Raw genomic sequence first — 13,410 nt, forward strand, 5'->3', positions numbered from 1 at the left:
ATCAGTGACATTCACTCTCTCATTAGTTGATACGACAGCTAACAACGCCACGGAGACTACTCTTGTACACGTGTGCCTCAAACACTCTTCTTCCTGGGCAAAGCCAAACAAAATTTCCCGGCCTTTCTGCAATGAGGTGAAGCCACATGACTGAATCCTGACCTATGGACTGTGGACGGGAGGGATAAATGCCCCTTCTCAACCTGGCCCTACACCCCTGGACGTGCTGGCCTGAGGCAGAAGATGCAGTGGAGGCTGCTGGGGCCACAAGGGATGGTGGAGCTACCGAGTAGAAAGACCCAGGTCCTGGGATGCCTGCAAGCAGCAGAGCCCTCCCCAAACTGCCCAAATACCACGGGTGAAGTGATATCACAAAAAAGAAACCTTTACTGTTAGCCACAGAGACGGGGGTTGCTTGTTATATCTGTAAGGCTTTCCTGAATAATACAACCTCCATTAAAATAGATTAGAGTGTGTGTATGTGTGTCAGAAGGGGTCAGGTCAGGGCTAGGGGTGAGGACGGAATAAGGGAGGTATGCCTATAAAATGGCTCCAGGGATCCATGGGGTGATGGAGACTTTCTGTGTCTTGGTTGTGTCAATGTTAATATCCTGGTCGCTGCTAATGCACCACAGTTTTTCAAGGAGGAAACTGGGTGAAGGGAACCCGGGATCCCTCTGTGCTATGTGCTACGCTCATAGGTATTATATAATTATCTCAAAAGAAAAAGGTTTACAAAACTGTGAAAGACGGTATGGTAAATGTGGAGAAGTATTAAACAAAAGGAGGAAGGCAGTTTCTCCCTTGTTTTCAGAAAAGAACCAAATAAAATGGTGTTAGGTACAGAGGATGGCCCTTAGACCCAGGTGTGTGCCCCAGGGAACATCCTTTGCCCTTGGTTTCTTCACCTTAAAAACAAGGACAGTACCTGCCCTAAAACCTCATAAGGTTTTGGCAGATACAAATTACACAAGATGATAAATAGGAAAGTACTTTGAAACACTGAACAAGTTTTACACAGGATATTGAAGACTCATTTCTAGTAACAACTTGGCAATGACAAAGCATTATACAAATCCCATCTACATTTATAAGTGTTGGAAAGCTGTGGGCGCTGAGTCTTTGTGTTAACTTAGTGACCAGGACTGAGGGGCTGTTAAGGACTACACCTTTGTGGTAACAAGATAAAGGTCCTCCTTGTTCCAGGTGCAGACTGAGTGTGAGATACACTGCTTCTCATGTAATAAAGAAAAAAAATCAACAATATATACTCATTTTTACTTTATTCACATAAAGAAACTATGCAAGCCTGAATTTAAAAACTAATAAAAGTGACAAGACAATGAACAGGGTGGATTGAGGAGGGTGAGATTTTTCATAGTGTGCCTTTTTATAAAACTAGGTGAATATATATTGCCTAATCAAACAATAAAATACAAAATTTAAGGGACATTCTTAGAGAGGATCCCTATTTTGTGTGTTTGGGTGTGACAGTTACTTTTGTTTTTCTCAAAGCCTTAGTTCCAGAAGGATGAAGTCTGCTGAGTGTTATCACTGGGGTGTGTATTTGTGTATACCAGTATGTGTGTCCTAGTATAAGTATGCACATGCCAGAGAATTCTGGACGAGGTCTTACCTCCTTCCTGTCTCCCCAAATTGGAAATACCCAGGAATCATGGAGGTGGGGGGGAACCACTGGAACTGCTACCGCGTGCTTTTCAATTTTCTGCCCCTTAGCTTATTACAATGTTTCAGAACACTGACCGATTTAATTAAATGATCACTTTATATGGGGAAACTGAGGCTGACTTAACTCACTCAACCAGACAAAAGGAGATTAGAAATAGCAGCTGAGGTCTTTCCTCCCATATCTGCTCTATAACCACCAGTCAAGACTTCCTCTGGGTTTTAAGCAGTTTAAAACACAAATGCTCTCAGGGTACCAAAGTAAAACCTGGGTTGTCTCAAAGGACTTTCTAGTTGTTACAAGAATTAAATTTGAAAAGCTGAAATCAAGAAGCAGTTCTTTCTGATTGTGTTGGTTTTCTGCAGCTTCCACCATCTCGACAATAATGGAAACAGTGAATGATGTGGAATAAACCGTCTTTGAACCTTAGAGTGTATAGTCTCTTTTTGTTTACTCTCTGTGGAGTCCACTAAGCCTGCAATCTTGGGCTGTTCACCTCCCAGAAGAATGGGCCTTTTGAAGTATTGTGTCCTCTTGGTTGAAGGCCAAGTGTGCATGTTTTCATTTTCTTGTAAATACAGTGTTCCAGCACTGTCCCAGTCAAAATGGCTTCTAGCTTCTCATTGACTGACTGCGGTGGAACGGTGTGAACAGAAGGTTTGGTCCTTTCCATTCTCCCAACATAAAACAAAGTCTATGCCATTGGGAGATGCTTTGCTGAGACCACAGTTCATTTCTGAGGTCTCAACCAAACATGAACTGAAGCATAAACTTTGCAAATTCTTTTAATTTGTCTGACATGGGAGACAGTTTACAAAACACATGAGGTTTCCATGCTACAGCCAAATGGAAAAAGAAGAAATATTAGCATAGCCTAAGAGATTTTAAAAAAAGAAGAGTGTTCATTGGGAAAAGCCTCAGGGAATCTGAGTACAGCAGACTGTGAGTTCCTTTGGAAAATGAACATGTCCCCTTCAGCCCGCTATCTTTAGTATTCAGTATGGTGCCTGCCATGAAGAATATGCTTAAATGTTCACGGAGTTAAACGCAGCTGCCACCTGGGAGGACATAAAAAGACAAACTCCATTTCTACAAATGTTAGGGTCTATAAAGCTAAATAAGACCTAACCTGACAGACCAACTGGAAACAGGCACAGAACTAAATTTGTATCTTTATTGGGAAACAAACTGAGTCAGAGATTGCTGGGTGCATGGCATTTTAAATGTGAATGTAGTTGCTAATTCCCTGGCCTCATGGAGAGATTCATTTTTGTAATTATCTTCACTAAGATCCCCTATATGCAAAGTGCTGATCACTGGTGGGTACTATGGTCTCACTAGAGACAGGGAATTCTTAATCCACCTTTTCAACACTTGGGAGAGTTCAAAAGACTCACAGTACAAAGAGACAGATTCATAGTTGGGAGCACCAGAAGTAACGCAGGGATAAGTAACTCACTTACAGAAAAGAACTAAGACTCAGAATTCGAACCCTCGTGTACACTAGGGTAGGGACTCTTGATCACATACATAGAGTCTTTTGATTGTTATAGAAGAGGCAATATAGTATTATGTTGCATACATAGTGTTATATGGTTTATATACTGTGCTCCCCAACCTTGTTCATATGATAGCATGTACTTAGAAAGTTTGAATTTGGCAATAAGGAGTTCATTATCTGAGCCAGTCAGCTCCCGGTCTTGTTTTTGCTGACTGTACAGAGTTTCTCCATATTTGGTTGCAAAGAATATAATCAATCTTATTTCGGTGTTGGCCATCTAGTGATGTCCATGTGTAGAGTCTTCTCTTGTGTTCTTAGAAAAGGGCGTTTTCTATGACCAGTGCGTTATCTTGGCAAAACTCTATTAGCCTTTGCCCTGCTTCATTCTGTACTCCAAGGCCAAATTTACCTGTTACTCCAGGTGTTTCTTGACTTCCTACTTTCACATTCCAATTCCCTATAATGAAAAGAACATCTTTTCTGGGTGTTAGTTCTAAACAGTCTCGTAGGTCTTCATAGAACCATTCAACTTCAGCTTCTTCAGCATTACTGGTCACGGCATAGGCTTGGATTACCGTGATATTGAATGGTTTGCCTTGGAAACGGACAGAGATCATTCTGTCATTTTTGAGATTGCATCCAAGTACTGCATTTCGGACTCTTGTTGACTATGATGGCTACTCCATTTCTTCTAAGGGATTCTTGCCCACAATAGTAGATATAATGGTCATCTGAGTTAAATTCACCCATTCCAGTCCATTTTAGTTCGCTGATCCCTAGAATGTCGATGTTCACTCTTGCAATCTCCTGTTTGACCACTTCCAATATGCCTTGATTCATGGAACCTAACAATCCAGGTTCCTATGCGATATTGCTCTTTACAGCATCAGACCTTGCTTCTTCTATCACCAGTCACATCCACAACTGGGTGTTGTTTTTGCTTTGGCTCCATCCCTTTATTCTTTCTGGAGTTATTTCTCCACTGATCTCCAGTAGCATATTGGGCACCTAACGACCTGGGGAGTTCATCTTTTAGTGTCCTATCTTTTTGCCTTTTCATACTGTTCATGGGGTTCTCAGGGCAAGAATACTGAAGTAGTTTGTCATTCCATTCTCCAGTGGACCACATTGTGACAGAATGTGAACTTCCAGATGTTCAAACTGGTTTTAGAAAAGGCAGAGGAACCAGAGATCAAATTGCCAACACCCGCTGGATCATCAAAAAAGCAACAGAGCTCCAGAAAAACACCTATTTCTGCTTTGTTGACTATGCCAAAGCCTTTGACGGTGTGGATCACAATAAACTGTGGAAAATTCTTCAAGAAATGGGAATACCAGACCACCTGACCTGCCTCTTGAGAAACCCTTATGCAGGTAAGGAAGCAATAGTTAGAACATGGAACAACAGACTGGTTCCAAATAGGAAAAGGAGTATGTCAAGGCTGTATATTGTCACCCTGCTTATTTAACTTATATGCAGAGTACATCATGAGAAACGCTGGGCTGGAAGAAGCACAAGCTGGAATCAAGATTGCCGGGAGAAATATCAATAACCTCAAATATGCAGATGACACCACCCTTATGGCAGAAAGTGAAGCCGAACTAAAGAGCCTTTTGATGAAAGTGAAAGAGGAGAGTGAAAAAGTTGGCTTAAAGCTCAACATTCATAAAACTAAGATCATGGCATCCAGTCCCATCACTTCATGGAAAACAGATGGGGAAACAGTGGAAGCAGTGGCTGACTTTATTTTTTTGGGCTCCAAAATCACTGCAGATGGTGACTGCAGCCATGAAATTAAAAGATGCTTACTCCTTGGAAGGAAAGTTATGACCAACCTAGATAGCATATTAAAAAGCAGAGACATTATTCTGCCAACAAAGGTCTGTCTAGTCAAGGCTATGGTTTTTCCAGTGGTCATGTATGGATGTGAGAGTTGGACTATAAAGAAAGCTGAGCGTCAAAGAATTGATGCTTTTGAACTGTGGTGTTGGAGAAGACTCTTGAGAGTCCCTTGGACTGCAAGGAGATCCAACCAGTCCATCCTAAAGGATATCAGTCCTGGGTGTTCATTGGAAGGACTGATGCTGAAGCTGAAACTCCAATACTTCGGCCACCTGATGCAAAGAGCTGACTCACTGGAAAGACCCTGATGCTGGGAAAGATTGAGGGCAGGAGGAGAAGCAGACGACAGAGAATGAGATGGTTGGATGGCATCACCGACTCAATGGACATGAGTTTGGGTGAACTCCAGGAGCTGGTGATGGACAGGGAGGCCTGGCATGCTGCGGTACAAGGGGTCGCAAAGAGTCCGATACGACTGAGCGACTGAACTGAACTGAACTCAGAAAGTGCTGTGATTTTATGGCACAACAGGAAAAACATGTGAGGCAGGCAGAGATCACTAACTACAGAAGCCAGTCCTGAGCCGAGTTCTCATTTCCAAGGACTGAAATGATCAGCAGCCTACCTGAAGCTTGTCCCCACCCCAGGAGTGTGTCCCAGTATATGGGCTGGGAAGCTTTAGTGAACGTGGAGAGCAAGAGTTCTGGAAAGGTTCTAGTTCAAATGCTGTTCCCTTCAACTTCTAGCTATGTGACCCTGGCAAGTTACTTAATTTCTAGGTGCTTCAGTTTTCTTTACTGTAGAATGGGGATAAGTAGCCATCTTATAAGGCTATTGAGAGAATTACATGGAATTAGGAATGTTAAGTACATTTAAGTACATTTAAGGGCAAAGCACAGTACTTTGCCCTTAATGAGCATTCAATAATTGATATTATTTATGTATTAGTAAGACAATGGCATCATCATGATCACTATCATTATCACCTATCACCAGAAGGCACTTCTTATCATCTCAGTAACCTCTGAGAATGAATTGAAGAGAAAAAAATACCAGGTTGACTAAGGCTGAAGAAATGTGGCCAATAAGATGTCTACCTATTAATGAATTGGTTTTTTAAATTTCTTCATTTTTCAAATTGTGGTAAAACATAAAACTTACCATTTCAGCCATTTTTGAACGTATGGTTCAGTGGCTTTAAGTACACTGACAGTGCTGGGCAAACAGCACCACCATCCATCTCCAGGACTTTTCTCATCTTCCCAAACTGAACCTCTGTACCTGTTAAACAACAATTCCCTGCTCTCCGTCTCCCTCTTTCCTGGTAACTTCTATTCCGCTTTCGGTCTGTGACATTGACTACTGTAGGTACCTCATACAAGTAGAATCACACGGTATTTGTCCTTTTAATTGTGTCTTGACATTCACTTCACCTATCTGAACACAAGGGTTTAAATTTACCCAAAGGTCATTCTCAGTTCAGAAGTCACTCTCTAAAGCCTCCGACAATACATTCTACACCAGGCCATGTCAAGAATCTGGACCATGGGAGGAAAAGTTACCAACAAGGTTTCAAGTTTCAGACCAAAACTCTGTCAGTGACACATGACTGAATCCTCTTGTTAAGGGTTCAGTCAGGCCAAACAGTTCTGAATCGTCCAGACTGGGGATGACCAGGGGTTTAGAACTTGGGATGGACTCCAGGTGAAGCCCATGAGAATCTCCACCACACATTCATTTTATATAAACGTTCATTCATTGATTCTTCACCTGGATATCCAGTGGCTCATAAAACTCAACATATCCCAAACTGGGCTCAGCATTTCCAAATCTGCTCCTCCTCACCATAACCCCTGCTTCAAGTGATTGGCATCATCGGCTAACAGATGCTTATGGAAGAAAGCTGGGTATCATCCTACTTCTTCTCAGTCCTTCACTGGGATCAATTACTCAGTGTTGCCAGTTTTACTTCCAAAATATTTCTGGAAATATCTTCTTTCCCTTCATCTCTATCATGACTGTTCTAGTTCTGGTCTAATCATCTTTTGCCTAATCTATCTTTCCAATTTCCTGGTTCATGTCTCAAATCATCTTCTATATACGAGAATAATCTGTTTTTATAAAAAGCAAATATTTGTCTCTTCTCTACTAGGCATTCTTCGGTGACTTTTTTTTTTTTAAAGCTACATGACTTTAGAAAATATATTTATTTATTTGTCTTTGGTTTGGGGTCTTAGTCATGTCATGCAGGATCTTTCATTGCGGTGCTCAGACTCTCTCTAGTTCTGGCGCGCAGGCTCAGTTGGGCCATGGCCTGTGGGATCTCAACTCCCCAACCAGGGGTCAAAAGCACTGGAAGGCAGACTGGACCACCAGGGAAGTCCCTTCAGTAACTTCTTGCTATCCTCATGGTAAAATCTGCCTCACTGACTTATGAAAGTTGTACAGTTAGGAAGTATACAATATGTAAATGAAAAAGCCATTAAACCTCAAATCTGAACATTATATTCTGGCATTTTCCTTATGCTGAACATTATTTAGTTCTTCAGGCTGGTGTTAAGATATAAGCAGTACAATACTGAACACATACTGTTATAAAAGTGCTCACCTATCTTAGTATCTTAGAACTGAGCCATTCAAACATAGGGAAAACAATTGGATATAGGAAACCTGGTTTCTAGTCCCATTCCTCCCCTAACATCATGCATGGCCCCAAGTCAGTCACTGAGCCGCATCCTACTCCTGTAATACAGAAGGTTTTCAGATTCTTAATCTGAGGTCCATGAAACCCCCTTCTCTTCCTTCCCTTCCACAAAGGTCCTTGGATAAAATTCAGGGCATCTTGGAACTTGCATGGGAAAAATGTATATCTTTATATTCACTACTTTTAACTGAACTTTAGCATTTCTTCTAATTATGAATGCAGGCAACCATCTGTAGCAGTGTTAGCAGTACCCTGACTTTGGTATCAAGAAAAATCACAGGTATTTTTATATCACATTGTGGTTGTTGCTCACATTTTCAAAATAGTTTATGTTCGTCACTACTTCAAAATTGCAGTGATTATTAGATTTGCCATGGATATGGTTATTTAAGGTATTTAAAAAGAATTATATCTGTTATTATTTTTTAAAGGTGTGGTAACAGCATTTTAATTGGCTTCCTTGTAGTATACTATATACTTTATTTTATGCATTTTAAAACACTGAAGAATGAATCCATAGGGTTCACCAAAGGAGTCTTTGGCATTAAAAAAAAATTAAAAATCCCTAGGCAAGATGACCTCTAACCATTCATTCAAGTGCTAGGAATTCTATCCAAAACTGGCATAGAGATAGATAGCTCATATTGTAAACAAGATGATTAAAAGCACTTTTGAAACTGGAAGGTAGTAGACTAATGTGAGAAGCTGTCTTCTATGGGCCCATGGGTGAAGTGATGTCTTCAACGATTTCACTCCTTAGCTTTTTAAACTAAATTTAGGGCAAGGAAAATGGGTAGTGATAGCCATTATTTGGGCCCACACCTTTAAAGAAAGATTTTTCAAGATTTACGGGTCTTGACTTATTTGGATCCTGCTTTGAACAAAACAAACTGTAAAAAAAAGAACAAAAAACAAAAAAGAAACATGTCTGAGACAAATAGAAAAATTTGAACACAGACTGGCTATTTGATAATATAAAAGAATTATAGATGTAATGTTATTTTGGTTACATCTTTTTTGAAAAATTTCTTATCTGCTAGAGATACATGTTGAATTATAGGTGAGATCATATTTCACATATGCTTCAAAATATTTCAGAAAATTTTAAAAAAAGAAATAAGGTAGACAAAGTTGCGATATGGATGATGGGTACATGTGGGTTCATTATATTTTTCTCTCCTTTTTGTGTTTTGTTTGAATTTTTTTATAATAAAAAATATTAAAAAAAATTTTTTTTAAGTTTCATAGACTTTCAGGATAGATCAAGCCCACAGAAATGATTGTACTCTATATATTAAAAATTTTTTAAATCATGTAAAGGAGTCTGCAGCTTGCCACAGTTCCTACCACACCCTCTTGTCTTAGAACCTGGTTACTCCATCTATGTTGTCTATTTGGCTCACATAACATTTGACTTTGTAGGTTTGCATAGTCTTTATATAATGAACCATTATAACTGACCACATTCACTATGTCTAAAGAGCTTAAATCTATTTTTTAACAACTCAGTTCAGTTCAGTTCAGTCGCTCAGTTGTGTCCGACTCTTTGCGACCCCATGAATCGCAACACGCCAGGCCTCCCTGTCCATCACCAACTCCCGCAGTTTACTCAAATTCAGCCCGGGACTGGTAATTCATTTTTGTTCATTTTGGTTTGTTTTTTTCCCAATCTTTATTATTAAAAAATTAAACTATAGTTGATTTACAATATTGTATTAGTTTCAGGTATATAGCAAAGAGATTCAGATACACACACACACACACACATTCTTTTGACACTCTTCTCCATTATAAGTTATTACAAGATTTTGAATTCCCTGTGCTATACAGTAAAAACCCTTGTTTATCTATTTTATATATAATAGTGTGTCTCTATTAATCCCATACTCTTAATTTATCTCCCTCCCCCTTTCTGCTTCGATAACTGTAAGTTTGCTTTCTATGTGTGAGTTTCTGTTTCTAAATTTGTATTATTTTCTGTTTCACCACTTGTATTATTTTTTTAGATTTCACGAATAAGTGATATCATATAATATTTGTCTTTGTCTGACTTTACTTAGTTTGATCATCTCTATGTCTATCCATGTTGCTGCAAATGACAATATTTCATTCTATACTACGGCTGAGTAATATTCTATTGTGTATGTATACCATATCTTCTTTATCTACTCATCTGCTGATAGACACCTAGGTTGCCTCCCTGTCTTGGTTACTGTACATAGTATTGCTATGAACATTGGGGTGAATGTATTATATCTTTTGGAATTAGGAGGTTTTATCTTTTCTGGCTATATGCCCTGTAGGGGGATTACTGGATCATATGGTAATTTTATTTTTAGTTTTTTAAGGAACTTCCATGCTGCTTTTAATAGTGGCTGCAGGAGCTGGTAATTCCTTAATTAAACCACTTATTTTTCTCTTCCTATGGCCACAGAGTGAAACCCTTCTTGAGCCAATATATCTGTGCCACTCGACAGGGAATCAAAGCTGGACAAACTGTTACCACCACTGAGGAGCAACACCAGTTTCATACCCCACTGCTTACATATCAGTAACGTCATTGGTGAGATGTTCACCCATGTTCCTGGGAGATGAGACACTATATGCCTATCTCCCACTGCATGGATGGACACTGACCCTTTACTTTAGTTCCTGGGACTCACAGTTCTCTGTGAAACTCCAAAGGCTTGCAACATTCATCACATTCATGGGGACACTGCCAACTAATGACATGAAGCCATTGTAGAAATGCAGTTCATTTTCATATAAGCTCTGGAATCGGTTCATGGATTTAAATCCCAACTCTGTCACAGTGAAAATATTTATTCTTTCTGTGCCACAGATTTGTCATTTGTAAAATGGGGAACTACTAGTAATTATCCTCAGAAGGATGATGAGGAAGAATAACTATACACACACACACACACACACACACACATGCACAATCCTGAGAACAATGTCTGGAGCATGATATACAGTTAATATCTGCTACCTACTGTTAACATAACTATTATCTTCAACAATACCAAAAGTTTTACACCAAAATAATGCCCATATTTCAATAATACCTCAAAAGTAATTCTAAGGAAAGGTTACACTAAATGAGATTGATACTATAAAAGTTATTCTCCGTAAAAAGCATCCTTTCTTTCATTGAGTTAGGTGCCTTGTTGTGTTATAATTCGTTAATTTCAAAGCAGCTACAAACATTTTTAAGTTAAAAACACTGAGTTTTCATGACCATTCTTAAATCAGATAAACTCATTTTAGCAATTGCACTAATCCAATAATTACAGTTGAAAAGCAGAGACATTACTTTGCCAACAAAGGTCAGTCAAAGCTATGGTTTTTCCAGTCGTCATGTATGGATGTGAGAGTTGGACTATAAAGAAAGCTGAGTGCCGAAGAATTGATGCTTTTGAACTGTGGTGTTGGAGAAGACTCTTGAGAGCTCCTTGGACAGCAAGGAGATCCAACCAGTCCATCCTAAAGGAAATCCAGTCCTGAATATTCACTGGAAGGACTAATGTTGAAGCTGAAACTCCAATACTTTGGCCACCTGATGTGAAGAACTGACTTATTTGAAACGACCCTGATGCTGGGAAAGATTGAAGGCAGGAGAAGGGGATGACAGAGGATGAGATGGTTGTATGGCATCACTGACTCAATGGACATAAGTCTGAGTAAACTCCGCGAGTTGGTGATGGACAGGGGGCCTGATGTGCTGCAGTTCATGGGGTCGCAAAGAGTTGGACACGACTGAGTGACTGAACTGAACTGAACTGATCTGATATTCACAACCTCTTTCCTTACAAGAAGTCCTTTAAAGTCACTGAAAAAGTCTCACAAGGTATTAGATAGAAGAGAATATTCCTGATGAAAATTAATGAAATGAATTCTCAGATCAGTGTCAGAAATTACAAAAAAAGACTTTCTGGAAGTAGAGTCTCAACATGAAACAGAAGTTTCAATTTGAATCAAAATAGTGACAGTGGTTTCTAAAGGACTGGAGTTATTTGAGCTGTAAACCTTGAATAGGGTGTGTTTGTGTGTGTAATCAAAAGACGAAAACCACTTTGCCCAGCAGAGCTAACCACTTTCAAGGAAGTCCAGGATAAAAATTAACCCAAATGTTTAAAGTATCTAAAAGACCCATAGTTCTCTTAATCAAAGCAAAAAGGCATTTTGCATTAGAAAGTAGATTTTCTTTTATCTTTTTCTGTATTTTTAAATCATTTTGAACAGTACAGAGAACTGATTTGTTTCACCTTTTGTTCATAATCAATTTAAGTTCTTATTGCTTTGTTAGTAATTATTTCTACCAAAATGATAAAATTAAATCACAAAGTTTGATATATGCCTGATCTGAGCTAAGTATATTAATTCTTAAAATTATATTAGACTTTTCACAAATCTGGTTTGAAATGAATTCTCATGCATATCATTCCTAGTTTTAATCACTTTGTTGACTGATTTACTCTTCAAATCTGCTTATTTATATAAAAATGTGATCTGTATTAAAAAAGTAAGTAGGTTTGGGAAACCGCACAGTTGTGGTTTTACTAAATTATCTAGTAGCTATCTTGTTTGCTGCTGCTAAATATTCTACGAGACTTTGTTTCTGTGACAAAGAGATGAGTTCACACTACTTTGCTCAGGAGATGAGTAGCTGTCACTTTAATAGCTCTGCCTTGAGTGGTGAAAAGACAGTGATACATCAATGTAAATAATTTCCTTGGTTAGACCAGCAATCACACAGCCTGACACAATCAGAGCTTGGAAGGGGCATTTGCAACAATAAACAGAAGCCTCTGATTTTTACTTAAAATTTCAAAAGCTGTCCTGATTTCTAGCTTATTGGCCTTGATTACAGGCCTATGAGGAAAGAATTATTTAAATGACTAGCAAAATTAGTCTGCAGATGTCAATCTCTAGCTTTAAAAATAAAAAAAAAAACCTTACCAGAAACTAAGCTCTTTATAAAGTAAAATAACTGTTTTCTGAACAGTTAAAAGTAAACTTAAAAGTAATGAATGAATGGAAAGAGACAGATAAAAACAAATACCAAAAGTATATTAAGAAAACTGTGTTAACTTTTAATTATTTAAAATAAAGGAAAAAATCAGAGTAAAAACTCATCATCTGCTAGAGAAAATAAACCTTTCCACTTCCCTCTGCCTCCACTACAACTATGAAATGGAGTAACAAGGTCCTACTAAGACATACCTTAAATAATGGACAGAGCAAAATACAAAGAAAATTATTACCTTCTTTTAATTTCTTTTGAAAAATATACGATTATAGCAATAACACAAAAAGCTGTACTGTTTATTTACATAATGACATATCAATATAACATATATGACAATAAGAGCACAAAAAAGGGGGAGGCGGAGGGGCAAAATTGTTATATTTCACCAGAATCAAGTCATCATTAATCTTGAAGTAGACTGGGTCAGCTAAAGATGCATACTGTGATATCCAGAAAAGACTGCTAAGAAAATAACAACAGAACAGTAGCTAAAATATCAACAAAGAATCAAAACTGTACACTAAAAAATTCTGCTTGACACAAATGAGGCAGTAAAAGAGGAACAAAAAAAGAATGAGACAAACAGAAAGCATATCAAAATGGCAGACCCCAATCCAACCGTACCAACAATTACATAAAATGT

General features: G+C 38.6%; 1 protein-coding gene across 3 annotated transcripts in view; it reads right to left on the bottom strand.

Annotated features, from left to right (window-relative positions):
- The window catches only part of BABAM2 (BRISC and BRCA1 A complex member 2), a 401,404-nt gene that overhangs the window by 69,820 nt on the left and 318,174 nt on the right, over positions 1–13,410 (bottom strand). The window lies entirely within an intron of this gene.

Source organism: Odocoileus virginianus, chromosome 2 (assembly GCF_023699985.2).
Source record: "Odocoileus virginianus isolate 20LAN1187 ecotype Illinois chromosome 2, Ovbor_1.2, whole genome shotgun sequence".
Lineage (NCBI taxonomy): Eukaryota > Metazoa > Chordata > Mammalia > Artiodactyla > Cervidae > Odocoileus > Odocoileus virginianus.